The 20,366-nt window shown below is 49.3% G+C and overlaps 1 long non-coding RNA gene across 1 annotated transcript in view; it reads left to right on the plus strand.

The window, feature by feature from the left end:
- LOC114888783 overlaps positions 1-20,366 on the plus strand; it is an 87,283-nt gene that overhangs the window by 53,817 nt on the left and 13,100 nt on the right. Inside the window, exon 2 of the long non-coding RNA XR_003791881.1 lies at positions 16,564-16,645. This is a non-coding gene — a long non-coding RNA (uncharacterized LOC114888783). The remainder of the gene's footprint in view (positions 1-16,563; positions 16,646-20,366) is intronic.

Below are 20,366 nucleotides of genomic sequence, written 5' to 3' on the forward strand. Positions count from 1 at the left end.
TTTTCAAAAATATTTTCTGTTTACCAAAAACAATGGGACTTACTTGAACCTTCAGTGCTGAGTAGGAAAGATAAGAGTTTTGTTGTTGTTGTGCCTATACGTGCATTTTGAACAACACCTGTCATGCATTAAGGTGATGTTCTGTCGTGATATTTACCCCTGAGATAAACAGAAAAATGTACTTAGATTTGTTGCCTAAGATATTGGCAACAGTGCTGAATCCTTTTATTTAGAAGGATCTGTGCCGCATCCTCTAGGACAGTGTCTTCAAACTGTGGATCATGAACCATCATTCCTATTTAAGAAATGTTTTCCTGTGCCAAGGACATAGAGGTAGCTTCCTGCACCTTCTGAAAACTTTGTACTTCTGCTCTTTACACCGAAGCCTTTAATCTGTCCCGGACTGAGGTCTGCGTACGAGCCGGCTGCTCGCAGTCTTCCCTGCGGAAGCCAGCTGGCCCAGCCTTGTCCTTGACTGGGCTGTTCTTTGCTCGCTGACCTGCATTGCTTACTGTCACGAATCAGGTCTCCCCATGTGTGCCCACGTGGTGTTGGAGCTCTTGTGTGTCCCATTGGTCAGCTTGTCTATCCTGGTGACACTGTCCCCTGTCTTCATCATAAGTTTTGATTGTTGCTGGTGTCTAGAAATGCAGTTGGCTTGTGTACATTCATTTTATATGTTGTATCCAGGAACTTCTGTTTCTACAGATGAGAAAACTTAAGAATGACAGAGGCTGTTAGAATGTACCCAAGGTCACTGCCAAAACAGTGGCAGGGTCAGAATTTTAACGACAGCTATCACACTCCACTGTCCCTGGTCTGAGCTTGGCCCACGTTGATCTTCAGGAAGTTAAGCTGGCTGCAGCATGAAGGGGCATCGGAAGGCGACTTGTAGGAAGGGTACAAACTGGCGCCTGCAGAGGTGTCAGGGGCAGTAGAGGCAGCAGAGCCGTGGAAGTGAAGCCCACAGGCCGGGAGGCCTGGGTACGAGCTCTGCGTCCGCAAAGCCAGTGGAGGTGTGTAGCCGGACTGGGAGGGACTGGGACCTCCCAGGAGGGGCTGCTTGCTCAGAGGTGCCAGTGGGGACTTGGTGGGGGGGTGCGGGGGCTGGTGGAGGAGAGAGCAGTTGCTGGGAGGAGGCCCTGGGGGAAGCGCCTCACTTCCGGGCCTGGTGCCTGCTGCTGGGGAGGAAGGTAGGCACCAAGGCAAACAGTGCTCCGGTTTCGGTGTATAATGGAAGACTTTGGGCGGCCTTTCTCTTGGATTCTCGCTCACAGGATCCATAAGTGTCATTTTTGGTTTTTTTTAGTTAATTTATTTTATTTATTTTTGGCTGTGTTGGGTTTTCATTGCTGTGCGCAGGCTTCCTCTTGTTGCGGTGAGCGGGGGCTACTCTTCACTGAGGTGCGCGGGCATCTCATTGTGGTGGCTTCTCCTGTTGCGGTGCATGGGCTCTAGGCACACGGGCTTCAGTAGTTGTGGCTCGCGGGCTCTAGAGCACAGGCTCAGTAGTTGTGGCACACGGGCTTAGCTGCTCCGTGGCATGTGGGATCTTCCCGGACCAGGGCTTGAACCCGTGTCTCCTGCATTGGCAGGCGGATTCTTAACCACTGTGCCACCAGGGAACCCCTTGTAGGTTTATTCTTGCTGGATGATCATCCTGAGGTCTGAGTAATACTTCTAGTTAGGAAACAGTGTGTGTTTTCTACTGGAGTTTCTCTTGTCGATGAGGGTCATCTACCAGGAAAGAAACTTGGATTTTTATGTTTTAACAGAACAAAATTTTACTCCACTTTTCAGAATGGAGACTCTTTGCTTGAGGGGTTTCCTGGGAGACTGGGGTGGTGGGCGAGGGCCAGCGTCTCCCTGCTTGGTAGCAGGACCTGTTGGCTGATGAGCATATCACTGTAACAGTTCAGCACTGTCACTGGAACAGAGCTGTTCTGGAAATTAGAGGTGGTTTAGAGATGAAGAACATCGCCAGCACACTGAATTAACCGTAGAAACTGAAGTAAGGAAGACGCCTCACTCCTTGACTTGACAAGTGGAAAGCACGTTTGTGCAGGGATGGTGACCAGGGGCTGGCGGGAGGGTGTTGGGCTCCCGGGGGCGGGTCAGCCTGCTCACGCACACGCCCGCTGATTAGACCGCACCCGTACCCTGCAGGCCTGTGCAGAGGCGTTTCAGGGTGCTCTTGCTGTGCTTGTGTGTCTGTGCAGTCATCAGGGTGGGGACACCCTCTCGTGCCCGGGATCACAGCATAGATCACTCATCACACGTTGAATCACTGGAAACCCAAAGTTGATCTCGATTCAAGTCCTAACTTCACAGGAGCGGTTTGGCCATAAGGAGTCTATTTAGCCCGTCCACATTCTACCCTTTAATAAGGAAGGATTGGATCTTGCCCCTCAAAGCAGATTTTGGGCCCAGGAGATGTCTGTCGTGGCATGTATAGTGTTAGGCTGTTGGATACGCCTTTGTTTGGCCAAGCAGCATGGTCGGTGGACCAGCAACTAGCAGCCCTGTGTCCTTGTGTTGACAAACGGGGCTGTGGGTTACCTCTGAGCTCGGGGCAGCCTGGGCTCTGTGGGTGTGTGGATTCTCACAGCCCTGCTACTCCTGCTTCAATGACTTCTGTGGAACCTTCTCATTTCTGTGGTCTTCCTTCTAAACTAGTCCTCTCCAACTTACTTTAGAGGGTGAGGGTGGTAAGAATTCTCAAGGCTAAGAAACACCGCTTTCTGATGACTGTCTCCACAGTTTTGTAATTGGGGGTTTGGATGGGCAAATGACACTAGATCAGTGATTATTTATTAGATTTGCTTGGAAAGCATTAAAAACAAAACAGTACAGTTTGGCAACGCTTACCCCAGACACACGAAATCTGAAGCATCTTTCGGGGGTGGGAATGTGTAGGAGACAAGTCACAGGTGATTTAAGTCTTTGAAATACAAGGGCGTATCTTCCGAGCAGCCCGGTTCTTTCTTCTGGGCCACGTGTTTACACTTGGAGTGTGGAAGAGGCCAGGTGGTGGTAGGATCTTAAATTCCTGGTGGGCGAGATGCAGTGTAAGTTGTGGGAGTGGAGACTCCTGCCTTTAGAGGCCGGTGTCCTGTTTGTGTCATTCGCCCCAGGTACTATGGTTAAAGAAGAGAACAGGTATATATTAAGTAGCTGTTTTCTTACCCAGTCCTTGCAGGCTGAGCCGGAGGTGGTGTCCCCTTGCCTCACACCACCCCTCACTGCTCCCTGAGGGACAGCTGTCAATCTGAGCGTTTAATCTTGTTTGAATTGGGGCTAGTGAACAAAACTTGTTTTGCATTAGATACTAATCTAGTTTGAAAGGCTCATGGCAGTAGTGAGGTGGAGGAGGGATGTAGTGTGTGGGGTGGCATACAGGGAGGGCTGTGCAGTGCGGTCAGGGATTGGTGACTGTGCAGAGGAGAATGTGGACACTTCATCCTGGGAGCGCACTGATGTGGAGGTGAGGCAGCGCTGAGCCAGCGACCTCGAGCGGCTGCTCAGGAGCCCACCAGGCATGGCCGCTCGGCTGGGGCTCGCAGGGACACACGCTGGCCGGGGAGGGCTTCTTATTGTCCGTATTTTTACCTCTGATTAATTTTGTCCGTAAACCACATGGATTTGAGGTGAATTTTTATCTGTGGCAAAGGGTGACTGTGAGCTGGGTGGATTGAGAGGGCACAGATGCTTGGAGGTGCAGGGTCGAGCACTTGACCGTGCCTCTGGGAAGCGGCCTCCTTTCCACACCCGCTTGCCCACTGATCAGCTGTGCTCTTCCGGTGCCCCTGAGGCCCACGGTCTCCTCCACACGGGGCCTCCCGTTGCGTGCCTGCCGGTGACCAGGGTGCAGCGTGGGGCCTGCAGCATGATTGTGACATGACGTAAAGACAGAAAGCCGGCCTGGACAGTAGTGACAGGTTAAGGAAGAAAGTGAGGGCCTGAGTATGCTGTTGGAGGGTGGAGAGGAACCTGCCCTGATGGGCAGCGGGGGAGAGGCAGCCTCCTGTGAGTGACACGGGATGTTTCCAAGAAACTTGGAGAGATTTGGAGTTGCCAGGGTGGCAGCTGGGGACAGCATCCTTCAGCACCTGTGTCCCTGGGGCTGTCCACCAGGGTGGTGGCACTGATGGGCTGTGAGGTCACCTTTAGTGGGTGCACCTGCAGCAAGAGCTGACCCCCACCAGCTCCGGGAGCGCGGCAGGAAACGCTGGGGTGCCTGCCGTGCAGGACGGAGCTTCTGTCCCGTGAGGCCTTTTCCTCAGCTGTGTGTGTGCACGTATGTGTGTGCTGTGCCATGATGGTCTGAAGTTTGAACACGAATCTGTTCCTCATGAGCTCAGTGACTCCCATGGGCAGAGTGAGGTGTGCATAGGGATGAATCTAATGTGCCACGTTCACTTCTCAGCAGTGCGGTGGGAAGTGGAGAGAATCAAGTTGTTGTGATGACACAGGTGGAGAAATACTGCACCTGAGTCAGGAGTTGGGCCGGTGCGGAGGGAGGGGGAGAGAGTGATGACTTGGAGCTGGAATGGACTGGGTCTCGATTCTAAGGGGGGCATGCCAGGTTGCTGGCTTGGAGGATCGATCGTCTAGAAAGTGGTACCCTGAACCAGGGCAGGAAATACAGTCATAATTCCCTTGGGGCTCCATCTGTGCACTTGTGTGTGCTGTGGATGTGTCTGTGGTGTGGCTGGACTTTGTGAGTTCAGTGGGGAGCTCTGAGCTGGAGAATGGGAATTGAGATCTACCCATATGGTTGTTAGAGCCTCAGAGGCAGGTTGGATGGCCCCGGGAGAGCCGGGAAGACCCACACCGCAGGAGCGGGTGGAGTGACAGCAGAGAGTCTGGGTGGGGTGCTGCCCGGCGGGATGGGTGCTGCCCAGAGGCCAAGGCAGGGCAGCATCAGTTATGATACTGGCTTGGAGGGAGGAGGAGCTCAGCGTGCCCTGGGTTTCTGAGCTGAGAACTCTCTTGTGAATACCAGCCTTGTGTCTGTATTTTGGGTCAGAAGGGCTTGGTCACTTTTAGACTTCAGCTGCGTCCCAGAAGCTGTGAGTGCACAGTGGGGTTGGGGGTGGTAGTGTGAGTGACCTTCGTGGATACAGGCTCTGCAGCCTGACTTTGATCCTGACTTCGAGGCAAATGATTCAGCATCTCAGAATCTGGTTTCTCAACAGAAAAAAGGAGCCGATCCTATTACTGCCAGGGTTGTCATGAGGGTTAAATGAGCCAGTGTAGGGAGAGCAGGTGCAGGGCAGGGGTGGGCAGCTGTGGGGTGGCAGGGCTACCCTTCTGTGCAGGACGCGTGCCAGAGTGTGTGCGGACGGCACAGAGACATGCTAGGCGCGTGGCCAGCTGGCCCCTCCGCCCACCGTTGGTGCTCGAGAGCTCTGTGACCACTGCGGGTTCCTGGGAGGGCAGGGTTGGGTGTCAGTCCGCCGTCGGGAAAGCTCTCCTGAGAGGCTGCGCTGGGGCTGGGTTCCTCCCTGCCCAGCGGCTGCAGGTGCCCTGCTTGTGATGCCCGCGAACGTGGGAAGGTGTGGTGGGCACCGGCTCCCGTCCTGATCTCCAGAGAGACGCTGGAGAGCTTCCAGACAGTGTGCACTGCCTTCTGTCTGTCTGAAGAGAGCTGTTCATTTGGGTGCTGTCCCTTTCTTGCCTGTCTGGGCAGCTGGTGCATTGGTGGAACTGGCAGAGGGTGGGCCTTCCAGCAGGACTGGGGTGGGGCCTGCAGTGTGGGACACCTGGTACTAAGTCATCCATTCAGCAGTTCCTAGACTTGGTCCTTGTTCTGTGCTGGGCCGCCTGCCCCCGCTGCATCTTGGTTCTACAGTGTTAGGGCTGCTCATCCCTGCCAGCTCCATACCGCCCCCCCAATCACATTCGTTGCATTTTAGATGTTAACCTGTACAGATTATTGGTGTGAGCTCACATTCTCCGTGAAAAGAGTAGCACACATTTAGGGAAAATGATGTATTTTAAAAGGAAACAGTTTTACATTGGATATCGAAGAACCTTAAACTTTTCAAATGAAAGGTGTTTTAGGGATTATCAAACCTAATCCCCTTGTTTTATGGATTAATAATCTCAGGGTTGTTTCCTGGTATTTTTTTTTGAATTTTATTTTATTTTGTTTTGTTTTGTTTTATTTTATTTATTTATTTATTTATTTTGCGGTACGCGGGCCTCTCACTGTTGTGGCCGCCCCCGTTGCGGAGCACAGGTTCCGGACGCTCAGGCTCAGCGGCTATGGCTCATGGGCCCAGCCGCTCTGCGGCACGTGGGATCCTCCCGGACCGGGGCACGAACCCATGTCCCCTGCATAGGCAGGCGGACTCTCAACCACTGCGCCACCAGGAAAGCCCTTGAATTTTATTTTATTTTTTTTTTATACAGCTGGTTCTTATTAGTCATCAATTTTATACACATCAGTGTATACATGTCAGTCCCAATCGCCCAATTCAGCACACCACCATCCCCACCGCACCGCGGCTTTCCCCCCTTGGTGTCCATACGTTTGTTCTCTACATCTGTGTCTCAACTTCTGCCCTGCAAACCGGTTCATCTGTACCATTTTTCTAGGTTCCACATACATGCGTTAATATATGATATTTGTTCTTCTCTCTCTGACTTACTTCACTCTGTATGACAGCCTCTAGATCCATCCGCATCTCAACAAATGACCCAATTTCGATCCTCTTTATGGCTGAGTAATATTCCATTGTATATATGTACCACATCTTCTTTATCCATTCGTCTGCCGACGGGCATTTAGGTTGCTTCCGTGACCTGGCTATTGTAAATAGTGCTGCAGTGAACATTGGAGTGCGTGTGTCTTTTTGAATTATGGTTTTCTCTGGGTATATGCCCAGTAGTGGGATTGCTGGATCATATGGTAATTCTATTTTTAGTTTTTTAAGGAACCTCCATAATGTTCTCCCTAGTGGCTGTATCAATTTACATTCCTACCAACAGTGCAAGAGGGTTCCCTTTTCTCCACACCCTCTCCAGCATTTGTTTGTAGATTTTCTGATGATGCCCATTCTCACTGGTGTGAGGTGATACCTCATTGTAGTTTTGATTTGCATTTCTCTAATAATTAGTGATGTTGAGCAGCTTTTCATGTGTTTCTTGGCCATCTGTATGTCATCTTTGGAGAAATGTCTGTTTAGGTCTTCTGCCCATTTTTGGATTGGGTTGTTTGTTTTTTTAGTATTGAGCTGCATGAGCTGTTTATATATTTTGGAGATTAATCCTTTGTCCGTTGATTCGTTTGCAAATATTTTCTCCCATTCTGAGGGTTGTCTCTTCGTCTTGTTTATGGTTTCCTTTGCTTTGTAAAAGCTTTTAATTAGGTCCCATTTGTTTATTTTTGTTTTTATTTCCATTACTCTAGGAGGTGGATCAAAAAAGATCTTGCTGTGATTTATGTCAAAGAGTGTTCTTCCTATGTTTTCCTCTAAGAGTTTTATAGTGTCTGGTCTTACATTTAGGTCTCTAGTCCATTTTGAGTTTATATTTGTGTATGGTGTTAGGGAGTGTTCTAATTTCATTCTTTTACATGTAGCTGTCCAGTTTTCCCAGCAGCACTCATTGAAGAGACTGTCTTTTCTCCACTGTATATCCTTGCCTCCTTTGTCATAGATTAGTTGACCATAGGTGCGTGGGTTTATCTCTGGGCCTTCAATCCTGTTCCATTGATCTATATTTCTGTTTATGTGCCAGTACCATACTGTCTTGATTACTCTAGCTTTGTAGTATAGTCTGAATTCAGGGAGTCTGATTCCTCCAGCTCCGTTTTTTTCCCTCAAGACTGCTTTGGCTATCCGGGGTCTTTTGTGTCTCCATACACATTTTAAGGTTTTTTTGTTCTAGTTCTGTAATAAATGCCATTGGTAATTTGATAGGGATTGCATTGAATCTGTAGATTGTTTGGGGTAGTATAGTCATTTTCACAGTATTGAGTCTTCCAATCCAAGAACATGGTATATCTCTCCATCTGTTGGTATCATCTTTAATTTCTTTCATCAGGGTCTTATAGTTTTCTGCATACAGGTCTTTTGTCTCCCTAGGTAGGTTTATTCCTAGGTATTTTATCCTTTTTGTTGCAGTGGTAAATGAGAGTGTTTCCTTAATTTCTCTTTCAGATTTTTATCATTAGTGTATAGGAATGCCAGAGATTTCTATGCATTAATTTTCTATCCTGCAGCTTTACCAAATTCATTGATTAGCTCTAGTAGTTTTCTGGTGGCATCTTTAGGATTCTCTGTGTATAGTATCATGTCATCTGCAAAGAGTGACAGTTTTACTTCTTCTTTTCCAATTTGTATTCCTTTTATTTCTTTTTCTTCTCTGCTTGCCGTGGCTAAAACTTCCAAAACAATGTGGAATAAAAGTGGTGAGAGCGGACATCCTTGTCTCGTTCCTGATCTTAGAGGAAATGCTTTCCGTTTTTCACCATTGAGAATGATGTTTGCTCTGGGTTTGTCGTATATGGCCTTTATTATGTTGAGGTAGGTTCCCTCTGTGCCCACCTTCTGGAGAGTTTGTATCATAAATGGGTGTTGAATTTTGTCAAAAGCTTCTTCTGCATCTATTGAGATGATCATATGGTTTTTCTTCTTCAATTTGTTAATATAGTGTATCACATTGACTGATTTGCATATATTGAAGAATCCTTGCATCCCTGGGATAAATCCCACTTGATCATGGTGTATGATCCTTTTAATGTGTTGTTGGATCCTGTTTGCTAGTATTTTGTTGAGGATTTTTGCATCTATATTCATCAGTGATATTGGTCTGTAATTTTCTTTTTTTGTAGTATCTTTGTCTGGTTTTGGTATCAGGGTGATGGTGGCCTCATAGAATGAGTTTGGGAGTGTTCCTTCCTCTGCAATTTTTTGGAAGAGTTTGAGAAGGATGGGTGTTGGCTTTTCTGTAAATGTTTGATAGAATTCACCTGTGAAGCCATCTGGTCCTGGACTTTTGTTTGTTGGAAGATTTTTAATCACAGTTTCAATTTCACTACTTGTGATTGGTCTGTTCATATTTTCTATTTCTTCCTGGTTCAGTCTTGGAAGGTTATACCTTTCTAAGAATTTGTCCTTTTTTTTTTTTTTTTTTAAATCACCCTTTTAGGGAGAAAAACTGGCAACTCAGGAGTACTAGACGTTTCAGCTATGTCTTCCTTGCCTGCTCTCAAAAATCCTTTCACAGAACTTTTGTACATCTGTAAGTTGCAAGCATCTGAGATATTTAAAGGAAAGCGTTGATGACACTTGGGTGTGGCTGTGAGGACCTGGGCCAGCTTTGGGAGAGGCTGTGTGGGCTCCTCCTTGGGGAGGGCTGCCCTCGTAACTGTCTTGTCTCCCAGCCCAGACACAGGGCTTTCCCACTTGTTCAGGTTGTCTGTAATTTCTTTCACGAGTATTTTGTGGGTTTTCATTCAGTGTACAAGTGTTGCATCTCTTTGGTTAAATCCATTCCTATATATTTTATTTTTTTTTTGATGCTGTTGTAAATGATGTTGTTTTCTTAATTTCTCTTTCACAGTGTTCCCTGCTGGCATGTTAGAAGTACCTCTGATTTTGCACATTGATCTTGTGTCCTGCAGCTTTGCTCTGCTGCACTCTTGTTAGCTCTCATGGTTTCTTGTAGATTCTCTAGGGTTTTATATTCTTTTTTTAAAAAAATATTTATTTATTTATTTTTTGGCTGCGTCGGGTCTTAGCTGCAGCACGCAGGATCTTTCTTTGAGGCGCGTGAGCTTCTCTGGTTGTGGTGCGCAGGTTTAGTTGCCCCACGGCATGTGGGATCTTAGTTTTCTAACCAGGGATCGAACCGGCATCCCCTGCATTTCAAGACAGATTCTTAACCACTGGACCACCAGGGAAGTCTCTGTGTTCCTTTTTAAGGTCAGTTTTCTAGCTGGACAACCTGGTTGAGTTCAAGCTTTAGTTGTGTCCTGTTGTGGTAGGTTGTGATTTCTGTCTGCGTTCCTGAGTGGTCGGTGGACCTCTTCTGTTAAGCACTGTCATGTGGATGCTTGCGGTGAGACTTGTGGGGCACGGGGATGGCGACTTCATGGAGCTGGACTGATGCTGCGCTCCCGTTAACAGAAGACAGGCTGGTGCCCAGTGTCCTGTGGTCTGTCCTCCTTGGACTGTTCCTTCTGGAGAAGTAAAGCAGATGGGAGTGGTGAGAGCCTGAGATCGATCAGTCGTGATTGTTGACACGAGTGAAATGGGGAAGCCACAGCCCTGATTCCTGTGACCTTGCGTGTATCCATTGCTGGGGTCCCAGTGCACCCCGACCACGGTGGGTGACAGCGTCCTGTTGTCTCTGGAGAGCATGATGCTGACTGGGAAGTCTGAGTTTGCTGAGAGCTAGAGACATCGGTCATCTGTTTCCTGACTTAGACCCTCAGAAAAGGAGTCTTCGTCTTGTTAGTCAGGATTTCAAGTGTGTCTGTGATGTCCGAAGGACTGCTCTCCATGTGGATTGTTGTGTGGACGGTGCGTAGGGAGCGAGGAGCCTGTGAACTTGAGTGTGGACTTGCTGACCCAGAGGCAGGCTGGTGAAGGTTCGGTGGTGTCCATGTCGCTCCTGCCGCGAATGGACAGCTTGTTTTGCCAGGCGCAGCACTGTCCCCTGCTCCAGTCGTTAGGGGCCTGCTTTCCCAGTCTGCTCCCACTTCCCCTAGTTTGATTCTGCGCTCTTATCCCAGCTTTCAGGAGTCGCCCAGGCCCTGGTTTACAGTTTCCCTGGGGTTTCTCTTCATAGCTGTGTGGCTTGATATCTGAGAAACCCCTTTCTATCCTCCCCTAGGTTTGGCGGCTCAGTGGGCACTGGTCCTTGGACAGCAGCTCAGGCTCTCCCGCCTCCCCGTGTGCCCATGTCTGTTCATTCTGCGCTTTCTTCTGTTCAGGGGCAAAAAGCGAGTTGTCTGGAAACATTATTTTCTGTTTCCTGCTTGCTTTGTCCTCTGGTGAAAAGAAGCATCTGAGTTGAAGAGAGAAGTTGTACATGGGGCGTTTGTTTTCCCTCCAGCTCCTTCCCCACCTGCCTCAGCTATGCCCCGTGCCCCCCTGGTTCCCTTGAGCCTTCTCTCCAATCTAGCCACGGAAGCAGCCTCTGCGTTCTTCAAACAGTGCCCTCAGTCCTCTTGGTTACATTTTAAGGTTTATTTTTGTTTTGTTTTTAATTAATGTTTTTTTGTTTTTGGCTGTGTTGGGTCTTCATTGCTGTGCGCAGGCTTTCTCTAGTTGCGGCAAGCGGGGGCTGCTCTTCGTTGCGGTGTGCGGGCTTCTCATTGCGGTGGCTTCTCTTGTTGCAGAGCACGGGCTCTAGGCGCCAGGGCTTCAGTAGTTGTGGCACGCGGGCTTCAGTAGTTGTGGCTCGCGGGCTCTGGAGCGCAGGCTCAGCGGCCATGGCTCACGGGCTTAGTTGCTCCATGGCATGTGGGATCTTCCCGGACCAGGGCTCGAACCCATGTCCCCTGCATTGGTAGGTGGATTCGTAACCACTGCGCCACCAGGGAAGTCCTTAAGGGGTTTTTTAAAGCTTCAGTGAGAACAGCAGGGACACGTGTTCTCCGTTTCCAGTTTCAGGGAGGCGGTGGTTGAGTGTGGGCTCTGGAGTCAGCCTGGGTCTGAGACCTGGCCCCCCATTCGGGGTGACCTTGGTGAGGCTGTGCACCTTCACAGGGCCTCAGAGATGAGGTTAGGCCAAACAATATGAAATTGTTAATATGAGACTTTTTTTTAAATCGAGATCATTGTAGATTCACATGCAGTTGTAAGAAATAATACAGAGAGACCCCTTGGCTACTTTGCCTAGTTTCTTGCAATGGGAACATTTTGTCAAGTTGTAGTATAATATCACAACCAGAGTATTGACATGGATACAGCCGATGAATCTTAATCTTATTCAGGTGGGCCTTCCTTGTACCGTGTGCGCGCGCAGTTCTGTGCATCTCCATCACATCTAGGTCCCTGTATCCACTATCCCCACCAGAGACTGTCCTGTTTGCTTTTTCATAATCACACCCACTTCCCTTCTGCTTCATCGCCTCACCCTTGTCCTTAACCCTGGCAACCACCAATCTGTCCTCGATTTCTAAAATTTTGTCTCTGAGAACGTCATGGGAATGGAATCATGAATGTAACCTTTTGGGGTTGGCTCAGTACAAGCCCCTTGAGATCCATCAGAGTTGTTGCCGCACTGGTAACAACTTTCTTTCCTTTGTGTTTCTGAGTGTTGTTCCCCGCAGACCACAGTTTGTTTACCATTCACCTGTTGCAGGACATCTGTGCTAATTCCAGTTTTGGGGAATTATGAATAAAACTGCTATGAACATTCTGTGGAAGTTACTGGACCATTTCTGACATACCAAAATGGCGGTCTCTGACAACGCAGTCCAGTACCCAGAGGCGCCCTGCGCTCTGCTGGGTGTGTGGATGTGTGGACCTAGCTGGTCTGTGCACAGACCTCAAGACACATCCTGCCTCCTCCGTGCCAGTGTCAGAACTACGGAAGAAGTTCCTGCTCTGGAAGGCTGAGCTCTGCGCTGGCCGCCTGCACCCAGCCCCGTGCCCCTTGACCTGGAGCGTTACCACAGGAGCCCGCGGCTGCTGTCTCTGGGGAGCAGGGAAGGGAAGGCAGACGTGGACTCAGCCCCGCCGCCCTGTGGGTATGACCACCCTCCAGCACCTTGGTGTCCTTGCGCTGGTTCTGTCCACGGTGTGTGTGGAGCATCTGCCCACATGGGGCTCCGCTGTCACTCGCATCCACACTCCAACTTCTGCCAGGGAGCGTTGTGGTCCCTGGGAGCTTGGGGTTGGAAAACTGGTCTGTGTCTTCAGACCTCCGGCTGAGGCCAGTGCAGCAAGACCAGGCTTTGGCTACTTGGGATTCCCGGCATCTGGGGCCTCTGGAAAGGCGGCACAGGAGGGCGGTCAAGGAGGCCAGGGCGGTGCTCGGTGCTTTAAAACCCAGAGTGTGGGCCAGCCGAGGGGACCGTGCTTTCCGTGGGACTGATCACAACTGTCTAGTGCTCATCTCATGCTGAACGGAAACTGCGATTAGCAGTCACAGGCCTTTGAAAAATTAATTAATTAATTAATTGGGCGGCATTGGGTCTTTTTAGAAATAAATTTATTTATTTAATTAATTTATTTTTGGCTGCGTTGGGTCTTCGTTGCTGCACCGGGGCTAATCTTCATTGCGGTGTGTGGGCTTCTCATTGCAGTGGCTTCTCTTGTTGCAGAGCACGGGCTCTAGGCACACGGGCTTCAGTAGTTGTGGCACGTGGGCTCAGTAGTTGTGGCTCACGGGCTCTAGAGCGCAGGCTCAGTAGTTCTGTCGCACGGGCTTAGCCGTGGTTGACACTGGCTTCATGTTGCCAGGGTTTGCGTCTGCACTCTGTCCCCACTGGTCTCTACTTCTGGGTTGGGAACGTGCTCTTTGAATGCTGTCGCTCTGACAGTAATGTGTAGTCTGCTGTGTTTCCTTGTGAATATGTGGCTTGATTATAGTTGTGGTGTTGGTTCTGATGTGAACGTGTGTGCAACACGAAGCTTTTTTCATATTTTAGGATATTTCTTCAATATGCATTCCCCAGAAATGGGATTACTCTGTCACAAGGTACAAATATTTTAGAGGCTCTTAATTTGTGTTGTCTTCTAGGAATAATTGAGTCAATTACTAAGTATTTTCTCTTAAAATGAAAAGACCTTTAGACTAGAATTTAGAAGCCCTGGATTTTGTTTCCAACTGGCTTTTAATTCGCTGCATGACCTCAGACAACTTGAAAATTTATTATTTTTTAACCTCACTTAACTTGGGCCCAGTAGAGCACTGGTTCTCTACCCATGTGATTTTGCCCTTCAGGGGACTTGGGACAGTGTCTGGAGATGTGCTAGCTGTCACAGCTTGGGGAGGTGCTCCCGGCATGCGGTGGGCAGAGGCCGGGATACTCAGCACCCCGCGGTGCCCAGGACAGCAGAGGATGGATGATGTGGCTCCAGGTGGTAAGTTGTGCTGCGTTTGAGAAACTCAGGTTTCCTTCAAAACTGAATAGTAGTTGTATTATTTGTTGCATTCCGAGTGTAGACATTCATCATAAACTCTGTGTTGTTCCGTCACTGTCTTTATAGGAAAATTGAAAAGCTTAGTGACTTGTTGCTTTTCAGTAAAACCAAGGTGTGGTGATTGGAAACTGCTTTTCTAGTCCTTGAGGTTAATAATGTCAGCTTCAAAAAGTCCTGTACCAGCAACATAAGGACAGAAAAATCTAAACCCATCTTTGCAAAACACACATACACATCTGTAAGCACAGGTCGGGAAACCACTTAGATCTTTTGGAAACCGAGTGCAGACCTTGGAAATCTGCTCTCCATAAGCACTGTGTCCTGGCAGCTGTGCTTGTCTCCTGTGTGCCTGTGCGTGTCCGGTCCTGATGCTGCACGGCTGGTGCGTTTGGAGGTGGGAGTGAGCTTGATGGGATTGTGGAACAATAGATGTGAATGGAATAATGCTGGTTGTTTGGTTCTTGGGATCTCAGTTCTCTTCGAGGATGCCAGTTCTCTTCAGGACCCTGCAGCGTCACTGTGTTCACATGGCCAGGCCGCAGGCTTACTTGATTGGTTGATTTGATTTCGGACATGGAGATCTTTGGAGAGGCTTTTCAATAAAAGCTCTTCTTTTTATAATGATTTTGGAAGATTGTATATTGTGCCATTTGCTTTTCTTTTGATACTGTACTTTGGGTTTACTTTCAAAGGGTTGAAATTGCTACATTTTGATGTAAAAATATTTGATGGATGAAAAGATGTTTTTAGTTGTCTCTGTACCTTTAAACTCCTAGTTTTGAATGATGGAAATAAATTATTTCAATTAATGACAAAATGGAAGGGTGCCCAGTTACACAGTCCCGGGAGCGGGCATGGTCCTCTCATCTTCCTCTCCAGTCCTTGTCAGGGCAGCAGAGGGGACGAGGTCGCTGCTGGACCCGGGGAAGACTCACGGTGTAAACGTGAGAACCAGCTCTCCAGGCCCTGGGCCCTGGCCTGCCTAGCTTGAGCAGTATTGCTTAGACTTCGGGTGTGCTTCCTGGTTGGTATCCACCCCACCCCGACTTCCAAGAGGAACCGTTATTTTGAAATTTATAGTTTATGACTATTTGCTTTTCATTGATTTTTTTTTTTTTTTTTTAAGATTTAGTTTTATTTATTTTTGGCCGCATTACGTCTTTGTTGCTGTGTGCGGGCTTCCTCTGGTTGCAGCGAGCGGGGACTGCTCTTCGTTGTGGTGCACGGGCTTCTCATTGCGGTGGCTTCTCGCTGGGAGCATGGGCTTTAGCTTGCGGGCTTCAGTAGTTGTGGCTCGCGGGCTCTAGAGCACAGGCTCGGTAGCTGTGGCACATGGGCTTAGTTGCTCTGCGGCATGTGGGATCTTCCCGGACCAGGGCTCGAACCCGTGTCCCCTGCGTTGGCAGGCGGATTCTGAACCACTGCGCCACCAGGGAAGTCCCTTTTCATAGATTTTTACTGTATATGTAGTAAATCAAATATATTAAGTTTCACGTACTTTTGAAAGACACATACATTCAATATATTCCTCTGAGATCTTTTCTCACTCACTGTTACGGTTTTTGAGATTCGCTGATGTTGATACGTGTAGCTGCAGCTTACTCATGAGTAACGGGGTTGTTTGCCCATGGCTGGCCTGCCCACGAGGCCCCTGTGTGCTGCCACCCCCAGACGATATCTCTTAGTCATGTTGACGAAGTGTGCCAGCCCTTGTGGGGCCGCCCCAAACCTCTGGTTTCTCCTGCCGTGGACGCTGGAGGCACGTCTCCGACCTGGGATCCCAGGAAGCTTATGTGGTCTGAGTTATGGTCCTTTGCCTTTGAGGATGGATCCCTAGGTGGATAGAGAGAGGAGTGGAGAGGATACAGGGTGGCCGGGACCAGGCCCATCTGGGCGCCGCAGGAGCACAGCTTGAGGCTGGGAGAGGGCCTCCAGGCGGAGCAAGGCGGACGGGCCAGCCGTCGGGGCTTTGTGAGCCAAAAGGAGAGTTCACATTTTACTGAGTGTGATGGGGGTCCGTAGAAGATGCAAATGCATAACTTCGACAAAGGTTTACTGTCAAACTCCAAGTAAGGTGAAAGTCTGTGGACGGCCCTTCCAGGGCCCCAGTCCTCAAGCCCCTTCTCTGGGGAGAATGACCGGCCCATCGGAGTGTTCTTTCCTTAACTGGGCCTTTCTGGGCACTGCCGTCCAGGAACCATGATCAAGAACAGAGACTTCCACCTGGGTAGCGTCCTCCCACAAACCACCAGGTGTGAGTGCCTCTCCTGGTGTCCTCTCCCTTTACAGCCCAAACCAGCCAGCCAGACATCCTAAAAACCTCTTGTTTGTCTGGAGTTCCGTGAAGTAAAGGAAGGTTGTAGCGTGGTCCAAATGGAGAGAGACTGACATTATAAAATGAACTGAGTAGAAATTATTATTTACATGAGCTAACTTTACTCTCTTCTTTCAGAATACCCTCAGTGCTGCTCTGGGACACGCCTCTGTTGGATTTAATTTACAGTCATCAACCTCGGCTTTTAGCGATGGACTCGGTAAATATTTTATTGTATTGCCTCTCTCATCAGTTTGTGTTATCTTCATTGGTTTGTAAAAAGAAGTATCAAAATATTTCTTTTAAGTCTTCACATTGGTTTTCTTGAGCTTGATAGAGCTTTGGCTAAGTGTTCTGGGTCCTGGATTTCACTTAACTGAGGGTGCTTCAGGGCGGTGGTGAGCTGTGTGGTGTCCCAGCGAGAGGCATTCTGTGGACAAATTAAGACAGGTTGGCAGCCTGGTCTGTGAAAGAAGTTGGTTTCTTGTCAACTTCTGTTGTCTTACTGGCTCAGTCCCCAAGTGGTCTGGAGCCTGTAGGACCTGCTTGCGGTGCCTGTTTTGTGCTCTGGGCGTGTTGCACACACACCATCTGAGAACTGTCCCTCCTCCTCTGGGGAGGCAGGCTGCCTGGCTGTGCTCTGCTCTGTGTCCCGTGTGTGGGCCAGCTGGTAGCCACACGTGGTTTTCCTGAAGTCCGAGGCCAGCGTGTGTGGTTGGTGGGTGTGGAGTGGGCTCCTGGCTCGTTTGCCCTGAGCCTTGCCTCCCGCTGGGAATTCCTAGCACGGCTGTGCCCGGAGAGGCAGCCGCCCTCCTGCAGCCTGGGGCCCGACTGGCACTCCTTGCTCTAGGACAGAGCCCTCCTCCCCTGGGACACGTTGGAAAGAAAACTCTTGGCTCCTTTGCATGTTTCCTACCGTGGCCAGGTATTAGTGTTTTAAAGCAAACAGTGCCAAAGTGTATTTTCTATTTTGTGTTGTTTCTAGCAGACAGGAAAGAAACCTTTCCTGCTACTTAATCTCACAGACCCCGTCCTCTATCTCAGCCGTCATTGTATCCGGCCACTTTGAAATGCACCTGGCTGGACTCTTTGACTTGAGGAAGTGTTTCCTTGGAAATGGGGGTGAGGTATGATGGAAAGATCTTAGTCTGCAGGGTGGTCTGGGATTAGAAAGAAGCCAGCCCGGCCAGTGGGGTGTGGTGGTGAGGGGCCGTGGTGGGCCCTGTAGCATGTTGGGAGCGCTCCCACGGCCATCTTCCAGGATGAGCCCATGCATTCAGCTTGGCTGTCACGGGCTGTGGGGCAGCCATTGAGAGACTCAGCCCAGCAGGGGGTGAGCTGGGCGTGGAGGGGCGGCCAGGCCCACCCATACTGCAGGCTTGAGCCTGGCCTTTGTTTGGAAATGGTAACATTGGCCTTAATTTATAACGAGGAAAAAGAAGATGCTGCTTAAATTAGGTTATTAACAAGCATTTGGTGATCACTGCTTAAAAGGAAACAAGTTATCAGCAGCTCTGCTGAGAGATCTGGGGCTGGCCCAGTTGTTCTAGTGGATTGTGAGCAGTAGGTGTGTTAACGTTCGCAAAGTTTCCTGACATGTGAAGGGCTGGCTGTTTGACGGTAAGTCCCATGGCAGTAGTCCACGGTGTCTAATGCCATTTATCACTTTTGTGAACCATAAATATTCAGTTAATATTGATTGTAATTGTCTTTAAAAATCCACAGTGTATGGAAGGAATAGAGATAAAGGTGCTACTTTGACTGATCACCAGGGGGGCCCCTCCCGGGTCCGGGGCCTGCGTGTGTGGGCACAGGTGCCGGGGTCTATGATCCATGACCTTTCCTGGCATCAGAAGGCACAAATATAAAAACAGAATAATTTTGCAGGCTCTCTAATAATTGTTCATTGTTATTTATATCATTCATTATTTTATTTTATTTTTTTTGCGGTACGTGGGCCTCTCACTGTTGCGGCCTCTCCCGTTGCGGAGCACAGGCTCCGGATGCGCAGGCTCAGCAGCCATGGCTCACGGGCCCAGCCGCTCTGCGGCATGTGGGATCTTCCCGGACCGGGGCACGAACCCGTGTCCCCTGCATCGGCAGGCGGGCTCTCAACCACTGCGCCACCAGGGAAGCCCCATTCATTATTTTTAATTTTCATTTTGACCACGTAAGGTAGAATATGAAGCATTTAGATCACATCTGAGATCACTTTTTCTGACAGAGGTGGGCTTGTTAAATATCCTTCAGGGCACACTGCTGTGCTCTCGGCCCTGCCCTAAGGTGATCCAGGTGTGGTTGTGGCTCCAGGGTCCGGGAGGGGGCGGGCCGATGCCAGCTCTGGACGTGGGCCCAGGTACTGCTGGGCCTCGGCTCTCCTGCCCTGTGAGGCGGTGATGGCCATACTCATCTGAAAGATTTCCCGAGAGCTTAAGTGACACTGTTTATGGAGGTAAAGCTCAATGAAAATAGAAGCTTTAAAATAGATTTATTCTTTGCTTTCCTTTCTCTAGCATAAAACACTAGTTTCACCTGATGGCTGGTGTAATTCTCGCTGTGTTAACATCTTTCTTGGTAAAGCGCAAGGGTCGGGGGAGAGGTGAGCCTTAAATGGCTCTCGATGGCACGCGTTCCGCCAGGGTTCGGTGAGGGTGTGGCTGCTGCCGCCGAGGGTTGTCAGCAGCAGGGACCCCAGGGCAGCGCAGGGTGGTACCGTTGCTTCCTATGGACAGGAGTTCTGAGTGATGTTTCCAAAAACAGAGTGGCTTCTGGAAGTGGCTGTTAGAGTAATAAAGGCAGTGTGTCTATCTGAATGGAGGCTTGGATCTAATGGTTTATGTCTCTAACTGAACACCTTCATAAAAAATAGAAAAGTGGTCACTTTCTAAAATTGAAGTACAGTTGATGTGTAGTATATAAAGCTTATGTAGTAAGTTATAGTATAGTGATGCGCAGATTTAAATGTTACATTACAGTTACTGCAGAGTGATCACTTTTGACTTGCTGGGGTGTGCAGAGCAGTGACACGCCCTGTCTGTGGCATCCTGGCGCCCGGAGCAGGCTGTGCTCACTGTGGAGCTGTGAGCATGAGAACTGCAGGTCTTGTCAGCGGCAGAACCAAGTCCCCCTCCACCTGCTGTCCAGATGCGGGCTGGGGGCGTGGGGGAGGGCGTCCTGTGCCTGGGGCCCCTCGTGACGGGGAATGTGTTGCCATCTGGTGGGCAGGTCTCTCCGTGCCCCTCACATGGCAGGAGTGGCAATTTGCTGACCCTGCCACCACCTAGCTAGTGGTCGGCCACTAGTGACTGTGGCACTTCACAGTCACAGCACACGTGGCTGGGGGGGGTGGCTACCGTCTTGTGCCTTGGCTGCAGGGCGGAAGGCTGGGTTGGATTTGCAGGTGGTAAGAAGCTTGTAGATACTAATGCTAATGATACATTTGCCTTTTTAACAAGGATATTTGTCAGGATTTAAAAATAGGTAACAAAGCACACTTTTGCTTCTTTCTCTAAGAAATATGTCTAGCTAATTACACCAATAAAACTTATGTATTCCGGATTTTTGAGTATAGTAAATTTTTATTGTAATTTTAGAGTTCTGGGGAAAATTCATTGTCTAGGCTCCCTTAAAGTACATACAAAGTATGGAATATTAGATGTCATTTAAATTAGATTTCATTAAATGCATGCTTTTTGTTCATATAAAAGTTGGCAGTTGTGTTCACACACCTCCCCAGAAAGCTCTCGCTCTCCCTACCACAGCCCTTGTTGGTCAGTAGGACTTGGGTCCTTTTATTCCAGGACGTGGGAGTTGCCTGGAGAGTGCACATGCCCAAGAACAGGGTTTGGAAAATAGGCAGGGCAGAGCAGAAGGGACGGTCTGAGCCCAGGCTGTGCCCCAGCTCCTTTCCCTCTGGACGTTTCTAGCTCAACTGGCCTCTG

The sequence above is a fragment of the Monodon monoceros genome, unplaced genomic scaffold (genome assembly GCF_005190385.1).
Source record: "Monodon monoceros isolate NGI ecotype Baffin Bay Population unplaced genomic scaffold, NGI_Narwhal_1 Super_Scaffold_10, whole genome shotgun sequence".
Taxonomy (NCBI): Eukaryota; Metazoa; Chordata; class Mammalia; order Artiodactyla; family Monodontidae; genus Monodon; species Monodon monoceros.